Here is a 13,231-nt window from a genome sequence, read left to right as displayed (position 1 = left end):
TTTCGATAATGTAGTAAATGCACTGTTAAGAGGTAAGTTTCAACAGTTAAAGCCGATCCAGCATAGCACCTGGTAATGTGCTTCCATTCGGATATTCGGAGGGCTTGACTTAATTGGGTCAACCTATTAGACGGGGTGGAAAATGAAAGACAATCAGGGTTCGATCCACCTTCACACATCACCGTCTTCCCTACGACAGGCATCACAATCAAGAAGGGGCAGGGTCCAATTCGCTGACATATTCATCTACCCACAATCCTCCTGTGCACCAGAGTCATCTGATCAACAAACACCTGCACCCCTGCATCCACCATGATTCCACCAACCAGCCAGTCCGCTCCTGTGACCTCTGGCCAAATCGTCTCAGCCCTCTCCATGCCATCGGCTAAGCGGCTAGTGGCTTTTTGAGCTGTTGTTGCAAAGCCCCCTGGGAAATGGAGTCACAATTCACAGCATGGTCTGACCAACCTCTTATCACTCTCCTCCCACACACCTTTCTCCATACGCCACTAAAGAAGTTCCTCCGACTTCCAGCAAGAAGGTCACGGCCCTCGTGGTGTTTTAAGAGTGCATATTGTTACACGTTTAGGTCGCTGCGATCAAGAAAATATACAATATGGTTTTTTCAGGCAGCTAAAAGTCACTTCAATAAAAGATGGATAAAAGTTTTCATTAAAACTGCATTTTTACCGTGTACTAGCCAATTACCACGAACAACAAAGAAAGGTGTCACAACCAAATCTAAACACAGGTTTATACACTTTGTACTCAAACTGTATGTAGAGGGGAAATGTTACACATGTATTTTGCTGATTGGATGCTGATTGGATGATTATGCTGAAGTGCTGTGGGGGCAAAAAATATTCTCATTGGTAGATGTAAACCTCCAGTGAGTTTTCGAGGTCAGTTTCAAACACAGTTTTGAGCCAGCAGCAAGTAAAAGAGGAGGAAGCAGCAGCGGAGAGTTGGGCCTGGCAACAAAAAAAAAAGAAGGCCCTTGAGCCTGATGTTGTTTTTCAGAGGCTATAAAATCAAAGTTCCTTTAAAACCCAAATGAAATGACGTATTTGCTGTTTCATAATCGAAACACGTGGAACTATAATGCACTATGGACTATTACATTTGAAAGATAAATGAAAGATGAATTAAACTGATTCATTTGAATGATCTCTCTAATTTAAATATAATAATTGGTCTTATATAACAGTTTTTATGGTCCAGCATGTACCAACAGAGAACAATTCACCAAATGTGAAAACTGAATCACAACGCTCCAGGTCAGGATATTTAGTTGAATAAAGGTAATCGCAGTCACCGAATTTATGGTACTACGAGTCGACCTCCAAGGGGTGATGATGTTAAATCGGCTTGGGAAAAGGTAACTAATAGTATAAGTGCCTCTTCACCTGGGATGATGAGAACCGCCGTCCAGTGCAGGAAGCTGTTCAATGACACAAGACGAAAATCTGCCATCAATTAAATATCAAAGTGAACAAAGAACACTCATCCAATATGATGAAATCCAGTGCTCGAACAATGCAGAAGTAAATTGCGCACACTTAAAGCTCCGGTGCAATTCATTTATTAACAACACTGATTAAGAGCCAAGCGCTCGAAACATCACTAATATAGTGGTATTAATAAATGAATTGCATCGGGAGCTTTGAGTGCAGCTAAATACTTTCCTATCATTAAAAATGGCACTAAACTGCCATGTGAAAATTTCTCTGAGCCTTTTGTGCATAAATGCCGCAGTGTCACACTCTTTCACTGCCGGCTAGATTACTAAACCAGATGAGTGGATGAAAATGCTTTTAAATTGTTACCCCTTTGTGTGCAATTTAAGTGCAATCTATTTGTAGTTAACCAAAGTGCCTGAGATTGGAGACTGTGTCATGATGCGTGCCAACTGCCTGATTCACATCTGCTTTAACAGACAAGAATCAGTTTATATTTTCTGTGATTTACTGAATTGGGAGGTTGCATTCAGAAAAAAAAAATCTTGTTTTAATTATTTGATCTAAGTGGGATTAAATTTGTAGGACATGCACCAAACCTGTCTGGGATTTTGGATAGGTTTGTTCATGTGCGCTCTGCCTACTGAAGCCAGGAGAATAGCCCTCGGCCGGCTGCGCTGCAGAGGCACATCTTCAACGACACACTCCTTATATCGTCGTTCTGCTCATGTCTTCCCTGCCGGGTTCACATTGATGTACAAAAAAAAATTGAAAATCAGCGCCTTGCACTGCACCAAAAAGCCACCATTCATGTGTTTTAATACAGGGCCCCAAATCTTCAAAATGAATTCATTGTCTATACTGTATCGTATCGTAGTGGAATTAAGTATAACTTCAATGTAACTTTGATGAGCCATTAACCATAGAAAGTGCTTTCTGTTGAATCAGCAACAGACTAAACAGACTACTGAACCAAAGACAGTCAGAATGAGCGTCATATGAACAGTGACGTGTTGAATCACCGTTCGACAACCAGAAGTGCATTTAAACAGTGATAGATTGAAAAAACGGAAACAAACCATAGAATTAGTGAATAAACAACCATTTTTCCCTAATTTAGAAGCTGATTTATTTTATATTCACCAACTTATTATAATGGGTTTCTTTCGCTCCACACTTGGCCATACTCATGGCACAGAAGGACCACGGGGTAAAAACAATCTGTCATCTGGCCTTTAACGTCTCAATCACAGCTAAACTACAAATCTACATTAGACTAGTTAAATGTTGATTCACATAGTTTCCATGCCTGTTAACCTTCCGAGACAATGACGGCATACGTATTCACATTTCACCCAAAGATTTGACTTGCCAGCAGGTTACTGTTCGACTCTTCCTATTTAGCATTCAACAGAACCAATAAGGTTATTTCTGGCTCCTGAGCAGTTCTTCCTCCATTAAACATTTTTCTGACCAAACCCTGTCTTCACTCAGTCGCTTTCAGCATCTCAAAACAACGTATTTGTGAAGGGTTACTGTATACAATATGTGTGTTTACACCTCTTCCCTCAACAATGGTTTGAGAACTGGCCACTGTGACGTACTCCAGTGTTTTAATTGATGATATTGTGCCTTAAATAGGTTGGAGGTTGTGTTAAAGCCACAGAGACCTCTCAGGATACAGGAGGTAAGTTACCCAGTGGTTTGAAAGCGGTTACAGGGTATTTTTGTGTAAGTAAATGACAGCAGAATCATGACCTATGTGATGTATATCTCCACCTATTTGCACCCCTGTCTGTTAAAACAGCAGATGTTGCGGTTAGCATTTTGTCTTTTCCACCGTGAATTGTGCAGGGAGGGATCAGAACTTTTACTGCTACTCTGCAAGGACAAAAACTTTGAAAGGTGCTTTCTCCAGGCAGGTCACATCCTTAAAATAACACCACGGGACAATAAAGGCAGGAGAAGCAACAGCACACCTTGTCCATTCAGACGACGCGCAGTTTCAAACTTGTCTCTGCATTAAAGTAATGTCGACAGGTCAGAATAAGCATGAACACGTCTTCAGAAGAGGACGAGAAAGAGGCTGGTGTATGTCTGTTTCAAAGTTGTTTCAGTCACTGTTGCCCTACTTTTGTGCAGCAGAATAAAATGTGTGCAGATGCAGTGGCTCAACAAGCCACAGAGGAGCCTGAGACAGCTACCATGATAAAGTAGCTGTGCTTCAGTCGGGCTTGTACCAGCATATAGATCACAGACTTGCCTGAAACTAGGGCGCCCGGGTGTCGTTCATGCAGCTGCAGTTGTCTTTGAGTCGCTGCAACCATTTTACCTTACAAAAGTTAAAAAAAAAAAACAACAACCTGAGTTTAACTACAACCACAAACAGTAAAAGTCATTTAATTCAGCAGTAAATTAAACATCTTGCCTGTACTTCTTAAGTGTAACTCTTTATTTCATCCTATGCTGCTGTTAGTTATCAGTCTTCGTCAGCGTTAACAAAGCACCTACTACCACTAATGGCTCGCATCTCCTCTTGGAGGCTGCATATCGATTTCCCTCCCTCTTCATCTGTTCTTTTTACTTTATTTTAGAAGTTCCCCCATTTATCTGAACTCTAAGAATAGATCTTAGCGAGTCCCAAAGGTGATATTCACTGGAATTCCCAGGTTGTTCCTGGTAGGAATGAAGATAAATTGTACAGGCTGGCTTCCTGCATTTCTATAACCGACTCTCGGCTTTCATGTGCATTTGATCATGTTTTCTGGTTTTGCCTTGTTTCTGAGCATTAATGTGGACATTTGTGGTGTCATGTTTTTGAATGCAGATCAGTACCAAATGTTTGAGTTGTCCACCTGCAGGTGTAGAAGGTATCTGAAATAAACTAAAGCCTGCGACGAGCAAAAGAATTCCACCATCCTGTAAGCGTGCCGGTATATCACACTGTATAGTGCACGTCCGTGGTGTTAAAAAAACATTCTGATGCATCTTAAATCTGCAGGAGGGCATAACGGGACGTGTTAACCTTGAGAGTATTAGAGCAAATCATTTCTGTTGTGGGACTGCATACTGGATGATTCTCTGCCCTGCTTTCATGAATGTTCACCCTCCCTGTGGAAGATCCCTGTTTACAGCAAGCATGCAAGGTTTCAGAGGGCTCTGCTACGTTAACAAGTGACATGTCAGCATCCCCTCTGAACTTGTAACGATTAGAGTTTGTTATATAATATTTTCACGGAAGCAAAGACAGTCGACCTTTCGAACGAATCTCCATCGTTAATGTTCACAGCAATCAACCAAATAATTGCTCTCTTCGCCACTTCGTGCTTCCATCTCCCCCTTTTTCAGTAAACTTTATACTTCCTCTGCCATCCCTTCTCCCCGGTGGTGGAGCTTTTGCCAGCATAAACAGCAGATGTTTTGAGTCTAAAAGATACACAATCACTTAATCCCCAGCAACTCGCATGCTGAGCAACGCCGTCTAATTGAATCCGCGAGGTCTGCTCGAAGGGTTTCATTCCACAGGGCTTCATTTCATTTGGGGAGTCAAAACAAATTTAACAACACGTCCGAAACATGTAACTCAGTATGTAAACGTGCAGTAAAATGCAGATGAATCTTTTATAACATCACATTAAATCTAATGTGTTGCGTTCAGGCTGAGCTTTGATTATATTAAAATGCTGTATTTCTGCCCTGCAGGTCGTTTTAACAACGGAGCAGAGAGGCATTTAAACAACGACTCATTTATAACGGCTCATCCTTTCTGCAGGAACACTTTTCTTTAGTTAGGCCTTCACTATAAAAATCAGTCATGGGAAAAATGTGTTGTGTTCTTCCTTTTGTTTCCATTATAACATATAAAGCACCAGCAAAGATTACTGGAGGATGAATTTAAGACGCTGTTAAAAGTGTTTATCTTTTTGAAATAAAACCCTTTAATCGATATATAATATATAAAGAGGATTTCTGATCTTTAAGAAGCAAAGAGTGAACTGCCTTTGCTCAAAAGAAAAGCTTTTAATACAATATTTTATATGAAATTCAGCATCTAATAAGAAATTGGCTTTTAATATTTGTATAATTTATAACTATAAATATAAAATAAAATGGATATTTTTGGCAACTAAAAGTAATTTTGTAGTTAAAGCTTGAATTCTGCTTCACAAGAATTGTATGTTACTAAGGTGAACTTGTTCTGGTTGCGTGTGTCTACATACAGCCCAAAGATTTGAACAAAAACAAGTCACTGAGCCATATGTGATGTTGGTTAGTTCAAATAAACTAATATTCCCTCCTGTCTTTAATCTCAAATGAATTAATCTAACAGCAAGTATAAGTCGAGCTTCAAAAAACAGTGACACCTTTTCTTGCCATGATCAAAGTATTTTAAATGACCTCAAATATACTTAATATATATCATAAAGAAGTTACCAAACTGGTTGCACTAATGAGATTAGAGTAACTATGTATGTATAGTATTACGTTAGAGTCCGTGTGATCTTTATTCCCACAGCATACTAATATCAATTTATTTTAAATTGCTCATCACCATCTTTAATCCATAATGTTTCAGTCATTTACAAAGCACGACTAATGAACGATGATTATACTTTTTGTTTGCTGTTTGTTCTGCTGTGGTAACATTTTTAACATAAATTTACAGATATACATTTATTTGACATTATTGTTCCCAAAAGAGACATATTTGAGATTTAATGAATGTTTATTATCTGTAATAAAATACATAGCCTATCTTTCCATTGCAAAAGCTGTGAATTTAAAAAAAAAAAAAAGCACTGTAGTGTGTACAGTGATTTCTTTATCAATTTTATGGTATATAATATGTTCTGCAATCTTGCAGCTGTTGTTCGTTTTTTTTTGTTTTTGTTCTGGAGCCTATGCTTTAATAAATACATTTTCTATGGTACAAAAGGGAAGCCTACGCAGTGCTTGATGTGTCTAACTGGTGTTGCTGTGGGTGGAAGCAAAATCAGAACGCAAAGAAGTCCTATTCCCCTCATCTCTCATGGTTATTTTTTTTTTATCTGCAAACTGCAACGAAATATGAATTCATCTACATGCTCTCTGCCTCACATTTCAGCATATCTAGCACTATCTTCAAACACCACTTTATTTCTTCTCTTTCTTCTTGGAACTTGTTGCACTGAAGGTAAGACACCTCTGCATGACCGCTAATACCTAAAGCTGCTCTGACGAGTATTTGCTCGATAACCATTGATAAATAAATGACATCAGTGTTTTCAGCAGACTAAGACATTATTCACGACCTGCCCAGCATCATGCAGAAGTTAGCAACAAGCTGGGAGCTTAATCACAGTCGTATTTAGAGCAGGAGTCTCCAACACGGAGCCAACGAACAATCAGTAGCCTGTGACCCAGTTCTGAGACGGCAGCGGATGCTTTGAACAATATGCAGTGCTTCAATTCAGCCTTTTTTTATTTATTTATTTATTTCCACTCGCTCCAGAGAACAAAGCTACCAACGCGATCGATTAACGAGTGGGCGATCTCCCCTCCTTCTCCTCCACCTGCCTCTGCTCCGTACCTCAGTGCAGCCGAGGTGGAGCTCCACCCTTCATGAAACACAGAGATCAGAGGACAGGAACGCAGCACAGACTCTCAAAATGAACTTGACCAAAAAAAAAAAAAAAAAAAAAAAAACGCCTGCTCATAAATTAGGGAAAATAACATGAATATGATATTTTTTGCCGGGACCACAACAGCAGGAGCCAGAGCTGAAAGCCAATGTCATTCACTGAGGGAGTGAGACAGTAAAGTTACAACGCAGTTCGGCTGAAGGCCACAACTTTTCAAACCAATATCTCTCTGGTTTTTTAAATACATTATTTTTCGATTTGTTTTTGACACTTTTAGACCAGCTGGTCTGTAACCAGCATGCACTGCAGGCTTTTAACTTCAACTTCTTTAATGTCAATCCACTACATGACCTACAGATGGATGGAAAATCTGTTTCTCACAGTCCCACTGTGTGCACATGCTATAATGACTTTTTATCATATTTTAGACGACATGCTATAATATGACTTTTTTTTATCATATTTTAGACAACATGCTATAATATGACTTTTTTTATCATATTTTAGACGACATGCTATAGTATGACTTTTTTTATCATATTTTAGACGACATGCTATAGTATGACTTTTTTATCATATTTTAGACGACATGCTATAGTATGACTTTTTTATCATATTTTAGACGACATGCTATAGTATGACTTTTTTATCATATTTTAGACGACATGCTATAGTATGACTTTTTTTTTTCTTATTTTGCACCATGTAATATAGTACGACTTTTTTTTTTTTTTTTTTCATACTTTAGATGCTATGCTATTGTATGATTTTTTTTTATTTTTTTTTTCATATTTTGAAAAATGCTCCCCGACATGCAGCAGGCCAGGGCCGCACATCACTGCTTGCAGTTTTAATTGTTGTTTTGTTCTATTTTTACTGTAATAACCTCCCTTCACCTCCCGGCCTTGAAAATCTCACAATCCCACAAGGACACATTAGTCTTTCCACAGTTTATGAGAAGCCAGCAGCCGTCTGCACTCTGAAAATAACACAGTTCTCCGAAGATCCAACATGGTGCTTTGGTCATTACTTAGGTAGCTACTGCTATATGGAAATCTGATGACGCTTAAATCTACTGTTAGTAGGTCACATGTATACTGTCTCCATACTACAAAAGGGAAGGACTGTATATTCACAGAGGTTATGTTTCCGATTCAAATTTTTTTTGGATGTTAGTTCGCAAAAAGGACAAAATAATTGGGCCATTGCTAAAAGGTAACAAGAAATGAGTTTTTGTTGCAGATCCATTATTTTTGTTTTGCTCGTATTTCACCATTTTTTTCTGAGAACAGCAGTAATTTAAAGTGATATGTTTCCAGCACATCTTTGCCAAAGTTGTCGTTCATAATTTGTATTTTGATGCAGGTCCTCAAAATGGTAAAGATGTTTTACTCTGTTACTAAAGAGGCAATCTAAAAATTAAAAAATTATACACAAACACTAAAGGCTTTAAGAAATCAGAAGTAATATTAAATCCAAACTTGACACTAGTTTTCCAGCATATCTGATGAATGACTGCATTGATATTTTGTTCATTGAAACCCAATTTAGAAGAATGACCAATACAAAACTAATCGAATCCCTAATCCCTGTTTATAATTTATCAAAAGAAAATGACTAAAAGGTTGTGATATGATTTACCACCGTTTCTATGACCTTCAGAAACAAGAGGAACCGCCTGCAGGTAGTTTTCAGAGTCATTTTTAATCACAGTGTAGCAGCTTCTCAACATGTTCGGCTCTGCCCAGCGGGTTCGACTTTCCACCTGTCTATGAGACCCCCAAAACATCACGCGAAGCCTGTCGGGAAACATTAGACTTTCCATGATGTAAGGAAGTCAGCCAGAGACCGGTGAAACCACATGAGGCTGCTCTGACTGCCTCAGGCTGCTACACATCACGGTCACAGCAGAACCACAAAAAAACACACAAAGTAAGTTCTTTCTCCCGTTTCTATTCTAATTCACAATCAGCGACAGTGACAGTTGTAATTATTTGTCTGTCCGTCTGTCACGGGTGGCCTTAATATCTCAAGGCAACTAAGCTACGGTGTGCTGCTCACCGGATTTGAACGCGGACTGTATATAAAAGTGTTCGTAGCTGGTTTTGTTCACTAAAGTCGCTCTTTCTTAATAGTTTTCTTTTTCGATTGGGAAGTGGTGACATAAATAAACAGAAAGAATGAATGTATTATTTGCAGTCAGCGGTTCATTAGATGTGGCGTCATGCAGGCATGACTTCAGGGCTCTGCCTGCCAGCTTCATGGCTTTTGTTTTAATAACAAGTCATTTAAAGCACCAATTTACCAACTGCTTTACAAAATGATTTAAAGCGTGTCTGTCTGTCCTTCCGTAAACATCTGTCCATCTTCTTCTTTTTTTTTTTTTTTTATCCTTTCCTGTCTTTACTTCTTCTTTCTTTCCGTCCACCTATCTTCTTTAACCCCTTCTCCCTTTGCTTTCCTGCCCTCCTCCTTCTCTGCTTTCTTCCTCCTCCTTTTTTTTGTTTTTTTTGGTCTCTTTTCTGTTTTTTCTCCTTCTCTCTTTCCTTCATTGTAACTATAGACAATGGAAAACAGCAGGAGGAAGCAAATAAGTGTCAGGACAAAGTGAGATTCGAGACAGATTTAGTAGTTTAGTGAACTTGAACTAATCTTGAATCTTTGCATTCTTCCGCTCTGCTTTTAAGTCATTACAGTCCCAGGTCATTTAATAACTGAATGATAATCTGATCAGACTAAGTGCTTGGATATAAAGAGGATGAAATCAAGCTTTCTTTTTTCCTCCAGGCCAGACAGATGAGATTTAAGGGTTTCAATCAAAAATGCCAAGAATCAAATTTCAGTGGGACAAATTCATTGCTTATTTGGCGAAGAAATAAAAATCTATCCTCCTACAAATTTAAAAAAGAAAAAACTTTACACTTTGAAGGAGACATGCAGAAAAAGTTCACAAAACAGATCCTGGATTTAAAAAATATGTTTTATTATTTTTATTGTGAGAAAAAGAGGTTCTTCTTTAGGATTACACAGTTTGGAAATACACCTATTTTCCCTCCTTCTGAGAGACAGAGGATTGACACCCGCTCGCCTTTACGCTAAAATTATGAAGCTACTGCCAGCAGCTATTCGCTTAGCTTAGCACAAAGATTGCAAACAGGAGGAAACAGCTGGCCTGGCTGCGTCGAAACGTAACGCAGTCCACCGATTATCTCCGAACCAATTACAGCTGAAGCCTCCACAACATGCTTTTCTTTAACGTAAACATCTGGAACACCGCGTCCGATCGCATCCCGCTTCTTCAAACTCAAGACTTCCCTTTGTTCTGTTTTGGACTCCCGTCTGTTTGAAATGCAGCTGGCTGGGCAGCGCTCAAGGAAAATAACATCATGACCGTTCAGTTTGAGCCACTTGTCAAGGGGTCAGAGGTCAAGTGGATGTACTTTGCTCTGTGAGAATGGAGGCCTGCAGGAGCACGGGGAGTTTACTGGAGGGACAGTTGGAATACAAAGAGACTATTTATGCAACGCACTCAGCATCAGCTAAATCCCTCTTTATATAAGACAGCTTATGGAGAAACAGACCTTGTGAAAACAGCAGAGGTTCAGCTGACAGATACAACTGAACACGATGCCCTGTTATTACAGAAAGAGAGAGAGGCACGAAGTGCACCGTATTTTAACGCCATACTGCAATTAAAGAGAAATAGATTCAAAACGGTTCCATATTATCCGACTATAATAACCAACATTTTTAACCATGTTCGAAATAAATCTCACTTTACTGAAGGAAGCGACACCACGCTGACCCATTTCTGTGAGTTATGTAACATATAGAGCACCGGTCCCCTTTCGGATTACTGTGAACAGCAGGATTTTTTTTTTTAAGAGTGTAACGATAGATGGAGGTGAAGTGATGCAGAAATCGGTACTATGATCCTGTTTTACTCGTATGTTATTGTCTAAACATTTCAAACAGACCTTATTTTTTTGATTCTGTTCAAATGAAATAATTTTCTTTTTATCTCAATTATCCTACACAAATCTAGATTTGAGTTCCACTTATAAATCTCAAGCTCTGATACCCAAATATCACATTTCTCAATTTGAGATGTTGAACCAGATGAAATTATGGGTCAGATCTCCATTGTTGGCTGACTTTCAGAGGGGTTTAGTGCACTTTTTTCTAAATGTCATTTATCTCACAGTTGTAGTCAAGAGTTTTATATTGTACACTGATTATATCCAAAGTACCAAGTAAGTGCTTTACAAAGGGAGCCACAACTTTTAAAGCATGCAGTGCAACCGTTTGTAGCCAAAGCGCAAGACGTTAGATGTTAGACGTGAGACGTTAGACGTGAGACGTTAGACGTGAGACGTTAGACGTGAGACGTTAGACGTGAGACGTTAGACGTGAGACGTTAGACGTGAGACGTTGAGACGTGAGACGTTAGACGTGAGACGTTAGACGTGAGACGGTGTTACACATCAGTCACACTGGCAGATTAACAAGCTGTTAACTCACCGTACATCTGAAAGAGCTCAGGCAATAATTAACAATAATAACATGACACATAGTCAATTGATCCATTGTGAACATCGAAATGTTGATTGAAGCAGCCTGAATAAAAGTAAACCAGCGTCTACATATAATGAATCATAATGGGCTACTAAGGGATTGAAGTGCTTCATTATGAATATTTTATCATAATATGGCGGATGGCGCTAACTAATGCAGGATTAATTAGAGAATGAAACTCTTTAAGTAGAAACTATTCCCAGTGGGTTTGCACTTTCCTTCCTCAGCCACTCACAACTTGTAACTTTTTTTTTTTGAAGTGCATTTGGAGAAATATAATTTTTGGTAAGACTCAAAACAGCTGTGTTAAATTTCTCTTGTCTGAAACTAATTGCTGAAACGCCTCCTCAGCGGGGGAAAAAGTGGTACCGATCCACTTTGCCAGCCAGAACGGCTTCCAGTGAACAATTCTACTTTGCCAAACTCCCAATCTTGAGAACTCAGGGCAGAAGGGCTCGTCTGCCGCAACCCGCAGGCAGATGGCCGCCCAGCAGGACTTCAGGGCGAGCGGCAGCCCTCCTTCCATCCCCGACTCGTCTCTCGTATCGCAGCCTGAACTCTGACCTGAGTGTAAATGAGGTCCCGCACACACAACGCCCTCTGGGATGGCAGCTTTCTAAGTCATCAAGAGATGGAGGTGGAAAGGTCCCGGACATTGAAAAACAAACATGTCCAGTGAGCTGTTAGGACCTGACATGGAGAATATTCTCTAATAGGGAAATGATCACCTCTTCTTTACTACACGACATGCAAAAGCAGAACATTATGATGTCACACTGAAGTGGACCTTTGACTTTCTGGAGACAAAATGTCATCACTTCATTATTTTACACTATTAGACATTTGTTTTCTGTGGGTTTTTTTTTTTATAAATAGCGTATAAATTCTTTAGTTATGGCCACGAAACCTTTTTTGTGAACTAAAATTTTAACCACTTCCTTTTTAAATCCAATCTAAACGTTTGTGCCAATTTGAAAGAAATTCCCTCAAATGTAATCAGTTCATCCTTGAGTCCAAGTGAACATGTGAAGACATCATAGCCAGGCATTCCTGAGATATTTTACTCTCGAAAATCGGACAGATGGACATACAACCCTGAAATATTATTCTTCTGGGCTGATGTCGACATAAAAAAAGACATAAAACTGGTCACGAACTAACGTCCAATGGGAGCATTTTATTCATTTATCTTTATAACTTTGTATGATTACTGAAGTTCAGCACTATGACACAAAGATTTCATAATATTAATCACACAGGAATGTAGATGCAGATCACCTTATAGTAAAACATGCAAATAAAACAGGTAAAATCACGTTTAATGGTTTAATGTTAAGTTTAAGGACGGTTTAGAGAAACAAAAACAGAAAAAGAAAAAGGCAAGGACACCTCTATCTTACTTATAACAAATTGCATGTTTTAGTTTTATTCTTTTTAAAAATGCTGTCTATGTTTCCATCCTCCTACACCGGTTACATTGCAGCTCTGTTAACAGGGAGCAGAGACTCAACAGCATGTCTGCATCTGCTGTGAAGGTCAAGCGAAGGACGTCTTCCTTTATCACCGCCTCCGACTGAC

The sequence above is a fragment of the Brachyistius frenatus genome, unplaced genomic scaffold (genome assembly GCF_029030835.1).
Source record: "Brachyistius frenatus isolate BFR_SWC_R1_liver_20210118 unplaced genomic scaffold, ASM2903083v1 Contig_92, whole genome shotgun sequence".
NCBI lineage: Eukaryota > Metazoa > Chordata > Actinopteri > Embiotocidae > Brachyistius > Brachyistius frenatus.
The sequence above is the reverse complement of the archived record's forward strand: the minus strand, read 5'-3'. Positions refer to the sequence as shown.